The following is a 7,988-nucleotide window of genomic DNA, read 5'->3' as shown; positions in this document are numbered from 1 at the left end:
TCCTTTTTTCCAAGAGAAGCCAACTGAAGGAGTTTGGGACCCAGCTCCCAGATTCAATGTGGTTTAACAGAGAGGGAGGTCTCTGTTCCATGTTCCTAGTGCAGGTCCCGCAACCAGAAGCTGAAACAGTTGTGCCTCATTTTTATTTTCATCACTCCAGTCCCGTACCTGCATTGAGGTGTATCCATTCCTGTGTCCTCCTGGTGCCAAGGGAATATTGGAGGTGAAGTATGGCAAAATTTCTGGAGAGCAGGAAAGGAATTCCCCCCAGAGTCTGGAAAGACCCTATCATTTAAATTAAATGTTAGCCTTTGAGAAGACAAAAAGAGCACTGTCTCCAACAGGGCTGCTTGGCGACATGGCTAATATTTATTACAGTGCAGGTAGTTTAAGAAAACAGAGGCATTTCACTGGGGGTTTGGATCTTCAGCCTAACTAGGAGCCTGGCCTGGAAAGGTTCAGTTGCTAATTAAATCTAAGTCGGACACTGTTCCATAGAGGGCAGATTGTAACTATAAGAGGATGTTAATGTGGATTTTAAATATTTATTATAACTGAGGTAGGTTATAAAAACAGACATTCTTCCTTTCAACACTCTATAATGTCAGATTTAGAGGTTTGTCTCGGGCTGTGAGTGATTTCCCAGCAGCTGTCAGGGGCTGGAGGGCAATTTATCACCCTCCCAGTGAGAGATCTCACCGGACAGTGAAAGATTAGTGTGCTGATTTATGGCACGCAAGGCAAAAACAACGTTGTTTGAGCGGGTGCCTGGGTGCTGATTTTCACACACCTGTTCCCAGCCAGGCAGCACGAGTCGGTGATTTCACTTCTCCAGAGGTGCCTCCTGGAGCCCAGACTTTAAATCACTGCAGTGCTGGGCACCAGGACTGAGGATGGGGTGGGCTGAGTGGGTGGGCAACCCAGCTGGGGCAGCAAGGATCAGGTTTTAAGGGCTTTACAGAGCCAGGCTTGGTTTGAAGCTTGAGGGTCCTGTGGGGGGGTGAGGACTTTTCTTTGGCAGGTTCAGGTTGTGATGGGCTGCATCCAAGTTGTGGCAATGAGGCAAGAGTTGGTGGTGACACACACACCTCTGAGGGAAGGAGAAAAGTTTATCAGGGGGCAAACATTTTGGCCCTGACAGCAGTCCTGGTCCCTGACTTTGCACCTTGGGAGGCATTCAGTACAACTTCAGCAGACAGGCAACCATCTCCCAGCTGCAAAGAGCACAGCCCCACAAGGGTTAAAGCCCCTTATTCAGTTCCCACAGGGAACATCTGCTTTGAACCGTGATTCCCGTGTCTCCTGGCATCTGTAGCCCAAGTGGGGAGTGCTCACATTCTGGCCCCTCACCCTTCTCTCCAAACCAGCCCATGTCCAGCACGGGGCTCCTCCCAGCCCTGCAGCACGGTGATGGGCACTTCCCCTGCCAGCCCCACACAGCACGGCTCCCTCCAAGGGGGGCTGGAGCCCAGGGGTCTGACTCCCTGTGGATTTCGTGACTGCAGCAATTGCTGCTTAATTTAGGCTCTGCCAGGGAAATTCATTTATAAGGACGCCTGCTCTGTTTAGCTTCTCCTCCTCCCTCCTCATTATCTCTCCTCCTTACCCCCTCCTCTTTCTGAAGACATTCATTAATAGGCATGTCTTCAACACATGTTCAGGAGCTTGAAAGCCCAACTTCAGAAGATGAAAGGGAAGGGGCAAGAGGAGGCTGGGGTGTGGGCTGGCTGGGGAGCCATGCGGGAGGCAGGGGTGTGAGGAGCTGTGGCTTTTGTTTAACTGTGAATGATGCTGTACTCACAGGTAGGACTGAGGGACTCAGTATGCTCAGTATGGGCCCAAATCTTAGAGGAAACTCCAGGCAGGTGGCTTGCCAAAGCAGGACAGATTGCCAACACGTGCTGGTGAAATGTCCCAACCATGGCTGCTGCATTTCTCCCCTCCTTGACCAATGATGGGAGAGGGGACCAGCAGACCCACTGATCTTCACATCACCTGCACCAGTGGAGAGGAGGGAAAAGAAGGGTCTCTCATTGACCACACCTCTGGAACCAGGGCTGGGCCTGGTGTGGAAATGTCTTGGCTTTTCCACCTTGAAATAACATGACTGTAGGGGGCCAGGGTGCTGGATCTGGGGAGAAATGGGTGGGCAGTACTGGCAAGGGAACATACAGGAGATGGAGATGTTCTCAGTGAGCCCAGCAGAACTGGATTGGAAGACTCATAAAACCTGTGGCTCTGCAGTGAAAAGATCTTTCAAAACCAGATGAATACCATTGATTTCCATGAAAGAGATGCATCCAAAAGGCAAGCTGACCTGTCCTGCACACAGTCACCAATCCACACATGCTCAGTCATACATGCATCTCTCCACAAACCATGCATGATCTTGGCATGAAGGAAAACACCCAACTTCCACATGCCTGAGCCTGGGTGTCCCTGACAACCCCTGACAACCCTGTAGATGTCCCAAGCCTTGTGAGTGCCAGACCTTGATGTCTGGGTCTGGTCCTGCTCCTTCCCTCCCTCAGCCTGGGGTTTATTGATAACTTCACACGTATTCTCCCCCCTAGAGCAGCACAGCTGATGCCCACATCCTGAGCCATGGCCACACTTGTGCGGCTCAGTCAATTAGAGGAGACCGTGCCATCGTCTGATTTGGTTTGTTACTTAGGAAAGGTGACAGTGGAGACAGGATTGATTCAATAGTCTAAGACAAAGCTTGGGATGCTTGAAGAAGGAGCTGTGTGTAAGTGTTAGTGATTGGTTTTAAATCAGTCTTCCTTCACTCTGGATTTCACGTGGAGGGGATGGGCTGGGCCTGAAAATCCTCTTGTCAGAGAAAACGTGCTAAAAGGGCAATTTACTCACTCCCTACATTGCCATCCAGGCTCAGCATGGCTCTGAAGCTGTAGGAGGCCTTCCAGTTAAACACTTAGAGTGGAAAAAACAACTTTCAGGTGTGGTTTATGACGTACTGAAAACAAATCCTCTGAGTCTGCCATTTCCAAGAGGCAGCAAAGCAGCCAGGGCACCCAGAGCCTCAGTGGGACTGAGCTGGTGCTGCTCTCATCTGAGCATCCTTGTGGGGAAGGAAAAGTCTGAGCTGGTCTAAGATTTTGCAGCCATTAGTGGGAATGGGGAGGGGAGGACAGGAAAGGGCACAGAGGGGGTCACTTCTTGGAGTTTTCTCATTACAAAGTGTGGGAGAAAATCTGGATGTGAGCCCCTCTGTTTCCCAGCCCAGGATGGGGGGGGTTGGGAAGGGAACACTGTTTCTTGCTGAGATTTGTCACCACTGGAGCCAAAAAATGATGGATTAAAAGCCTTCAAAAAAGCATTCATTAAAAAAAAAAAAAAAGTGAATCTTGCTGAGCAAAATATGACTAAGAAATCCAGGAAACAATCTGATTCCCCCTTCCAGAAATGTCCTGGTCACTAAACCAAAATGGTTTAAATCAAAGCTGCCAAAGAATTCCATTAAATGGGCTGAGTGGGAGAAAAGAGACTGAGTGCAGCAAATAACTGCATTAGCCACACGAGAAAACAAATACAACAAAAGCCTCCAAACAAAATTACATTTCACAATTAGGGAATGAATAACTCTTTAGACAAAAGCAAGGCAATGGAAAAAAAAATTTAGCATAGGCTGACGCTTCTAATTGTCTTTCTTTTAGCTCCTCTGTTCACTGATCCATTGAGCAATGATAAAGGCATTAAATTTGGTGATTATGTGCAGTGTTTCTAATGACAGTGAGCTGCCTGTGCCTCCAGTGGCTCTGCTCAGGTGCAGGCTGAAGGGAGCCCTGCACATCCCTGCACTGCACTGGGCCACTGTCTGTATGAAGGAGGTGGCCCAAGGTAAAGTATCTCCAGCAACTCCATCCTTAGCAGCTCTGACAAAAGTCTTGCCCCTGAGCTAGGGCAATGCTCTGTGTCTGGGCAAAATCCTGCTGGAGATGGCTATGGATGCATTTAGCCCTTGAGATGACAGCTGGAGCTGGAAGCCCCTGGCTGGGGATGCTCAGGGCCAGGCTCTGGAATGCTGGAAGGTGCTGAGTGCTTTTGGGCTGAGCTATCATCCCCCCTTTTATTTCTTTTCTTAACTGTAGGAGCTTGCAGTCCCAAAGCTCATGCCCAGCTACCACGAGCTTGGGCTTTCTTCTGATTCAGATCGAGTTTGTACTTATGGCTTTGATTGAAGCAGGCATGTGATCTTATTATCCATATGTCCACTGGGGTGCATGTCACAGCTTGCCTAGCACATGGTAGTGCTTATAATATCATTAACAATGTCTGAAGAACAACTGTTAGTTAGAGTCAGCTTTTATTATCACATGGGGCTTTGCTGGGGTTTTCTTTGATTTTTTTTTTTCCCCCCTTCTTGTTGTGAATGTCTCCTCTCCTGCGTTAATTAAAGGCAGCTTCCTGCAGGACACAACAACACCTTTTGGAGATTCTCGTGATGGCCTCAATGTGGACGAGAGATGGGATGGGTTTTAGACAACTGCTCTGGTCCCAGGAATGTCGATGCTGCTTGAGTTACCTGATCCAGCTCTTTGGTGTCTCCACTCTTTCCAGGTGAGTGCAGCACAAGGTCTGCTGACTGAAAATGGACTGGAATTCCTTCCTGCTGGAGTTTACAGCTCCACCACTCTGCTTTTTTACCAGAGAGATGAACTTCTCTTTGCTGGTTTCCAAAATGGTCAGGTTGGGTTTGTGGCTCCCTGGGAGGATGATGGGGATGCTGTGGTCCATGGGGAGCAGCATGGGATGTTCTGGGACTGTGGCTGGTACCAGCTGTGCAGGAGAGGACCTTTTGAGTCCATCAGGGACTGGATGGGCAGAGCATTGACACTCACCTCCAAGGTCCAGCTATGCCCACAGGCACAGGGGAGTATAAGGCCCGTTGCACTGTGTTTTGCAAACATGTGGCAGGGAAAAGGTGGTGCCAGAGAGGCCTCTGGGCAAAGGCAGGTGGGAAGGAGGTAACTTGCCCAAGGTCACTCAGTGAAGCAGTGTCAGAGCCAACACCAGACCCCAGCTCCTCTTGAGATGAATGGTCATAACCATCACTCTGCATGGGGTTATTCAGCAGCTTTTCTTTCACATCTCTCCATGCCTTAGCAAGTGTCTGAGCTTCCATGAGCATGCTCAGGCTGGGAAAGTTCCCAGCTCTGGAGATGTCCCAAGCATCAGGGGAAAGGCAGCAGGGTTTGCCCTTCATCAATGACATGAGTTTTATGCCTCTTCCCTTTCAAGTTTGTGCCCTGTGATGTATTGACCCACTGTGTTTTTTCAGTTGTGTTGTGATTTGGAGAAAAACAGCTCTGCTCCTGTGAGCAAGGCAGCCCCAGGCTGGGACAGGGTGAGCTCATAAAGCTCTGCTCTGGGCCAAGATAGATGGAAGGGGAGGAAGAAAACCTCCTCAGAGCAGGAGGAGTGTAGAGCTGGTTCCCATTGCTGTCAGGCTGAAGAGGCACAAGTTGCAAAGCATCCAGTGACCTGGTCCTTAAGGACATGGTTTAGCAACAGACTGTGGGAGTGAAACTGGAAACATGGGATCAGGGGAGCTGGAGAGCTGGTGCTGCAGGCACAGAGAACATGACCATACATTGATTTGTACCATGTGTGCCCTGACCACAACCATCCCCCCCTCTCCAGCTAGCAGAATGTGTTGTGTACTTAACTAATGAATTAAACAACTGTAATTAATTCTATTTGTAAGATGCCTCTAGGTGTATTTACAACAAGAACAATAAAAACAATAATGTGTTACATGATGCCAAGCAGCATTAGTTCATGCAAACAAGGACACACTGCAGCCCAGCCCCAGCACTGCCTGCCCTGTGCCACCAGCCTGGCTGAGCAGCATCCCCTGGACCACTGCTCAGACTGGTTTTCCTTCCCCTCTGCTCTGTTTCTATGCACTTGTTGGCTTTTTGACAAGGTCCTTTTTATTCTTTAGGTGGGAGAGATGTCCTAAATCTAATAACCTTCAGTTTTAAGATGGGTCTTCTCATCATGCCCAGACTCCAAGGGACAAGTGTCCATCTAGAATAGTAAAGTTTCCCACCCTTTTATACCCAAACTCTGCCCCAAAGCCCTGGAAGAACCTAACAAAGTGGGGTTGGCATCACTGGAGAGCTGGGCAGCCATTGGAGCAAACCCTGGCATGATGGAGACCATGCAGCATCTCCAGCCCCACAGCAGCATCCCCAGGCTGGGATGGACCACAGCATCTGGGGAGGGAGGTGCAGCAGGAGTAGCACCAGGGGAAGACAGAGGCAGCTGTCTCCTGGGAAGGAGCTCAAAAGTCACCAGTGTTTGCAGGGGAGGAGGGGTCCCCATGCAGTTTTAATGTCACATCCCTCTCTCTTAGGGATCACTTGGAGTTTGGGCTCGTGGCTGTTGTTGAATTGGCTTTGATCATTTGATGGCAAGGTTGGGGTAAAACGTTCCTCCCAGCTTTGCCTACTGACTCCCCAGAGCTAGGGCACATGTCTAAACCTTCTGATGGCTTCTAGACTTGGTTAAAACAATACACTTTTTTATTATTTTTTTTCTGGCAATAAGCATGTGGGCTGTAACTCTTTTTGTCAGCACTCCAAGAAGGATTTAACACCTTCCCCCTTAGAGGACAGCCTGCTGATTACCTGCTGCTCTGCTGGGATGCCTGCAGCCTGCCTACCCTTCCTCCAGACTCATTTACAGATCCAGCATGGCTGTGGTCAGGGGGAGCTGTAGCCCTGTCCTTAGCGCAGGCACAGGGTGCTCTCCACTCCAGGAGAAGATGCACAGAGCTGGAGCCCCAGCTTGGAGGTTGCTCATTCTCCACTTGCTGCAGCAGCTGGGGAAGGGACTTGGGTGTAGCAGAGGGTCTGCCCCTGACCAGGGCTCCCTGCATGACCCTCATGGGGTCTTACAGGGGATGGTGAGTGTGCTTGGTGAGGGTTTCTGTCAAAATCCACCTTCATGCAGTCCTGGGATGCCCCTGGCTGCACACAGGGTGTTTTTCTCTCCTTCAGCTCCTGCAGCTGCCAGTTATTGATGTGTTGAATGATGGGAGGAGTTGAGCAATTAATGATGAGAGACTCCAAAGATTTATTGTTCCTCTTGTGGCTATTGGGTGTGATACCTGCCTGTGTCCATACTCCTGAGAGCCAATTTCCCCTCCAAGAGATCTGTATCATGGAGATCGGGCAGATCCAGAGCTGAGTTCAGCTCTGCCTGACTCTCTCTTGCTCCCAGGTCATACAGAGCCAATGCCCAGGACATTTTGGGGCGCCAAGGCTGCATTTCCATGCTCCAGTTTGCTCTGGCCACTGAGGGCAGCCACAGGAGCAAGCAGCCAGTCCCCAAAAGAAGCAAACCCCCTCAACCCTCCTCTGCAGCCCCTCTGCAAGGATGTGTGTGTGTCTCTGTGTGTGTGTGTGTGTGTGTGTGTGTGTGTGTGTGTGTGTGATCCCCCCATCCCTGCTTTCTTTGGCAGAGCTTTCCTTCAGCCTTTCGGTTTCGACAGCTCCTCCTGGCACGCAGCCAGCCAGCTCCGTGCCCCTCTTTCCTCATCAATCTCTCCACCAAAACGTGGTGATATACACTGTGATATACACTGAGCAGTGTCCCCACGGGCTCCCGAGACAGCGGACAAATTACCAGATTATTTGTGAATTTTAGCCACCCGATGGGAATTCCGCGCTTCGACTGTAAACGTGAAATCAGCTCCTTCCCACAACTTCAAAACAGGGAGCTGTTAACAAGTCAGGTAAATTAAACAGCAGACTCACTCCACTAACAGGCAGAGCTGTCAGGAGAAGACAGATGCCTGCAATCAGTGTGGAGCTCAGCCTGGCTCCGCGGGGTCCAGGCTCCCCATCCCCTGGCTTGAGTAGGAAAGCAGTGACTTGCTCCAGACCTGCTGGCTGGGAAGTTCCTCCAGGAGCAGACCTGCCCATGCCTCTGCTTGCCCTTCACTGGGATGTTTTTAC

The sequence above is a fragment of the Heliangelus exortis genome, chromosome 17, assembly GCF_036169615.1.
Source record: "Heliangelus exortis chromosome 17, bHelExo1.hap1, whole genome shotgun sequence".
Classification (NCBI taxonomy): domain Eukaryota; kingdom Metazoa; phylum Chordata; class Aves; order Apodiformes; family Trochilidae; genus Heliangelus; species Heliangelus exortis.
The sequence above is the reverse complement of the archived record's forward strand: the minus strand, read 5'-3'. Positions refer to the sequence as shown.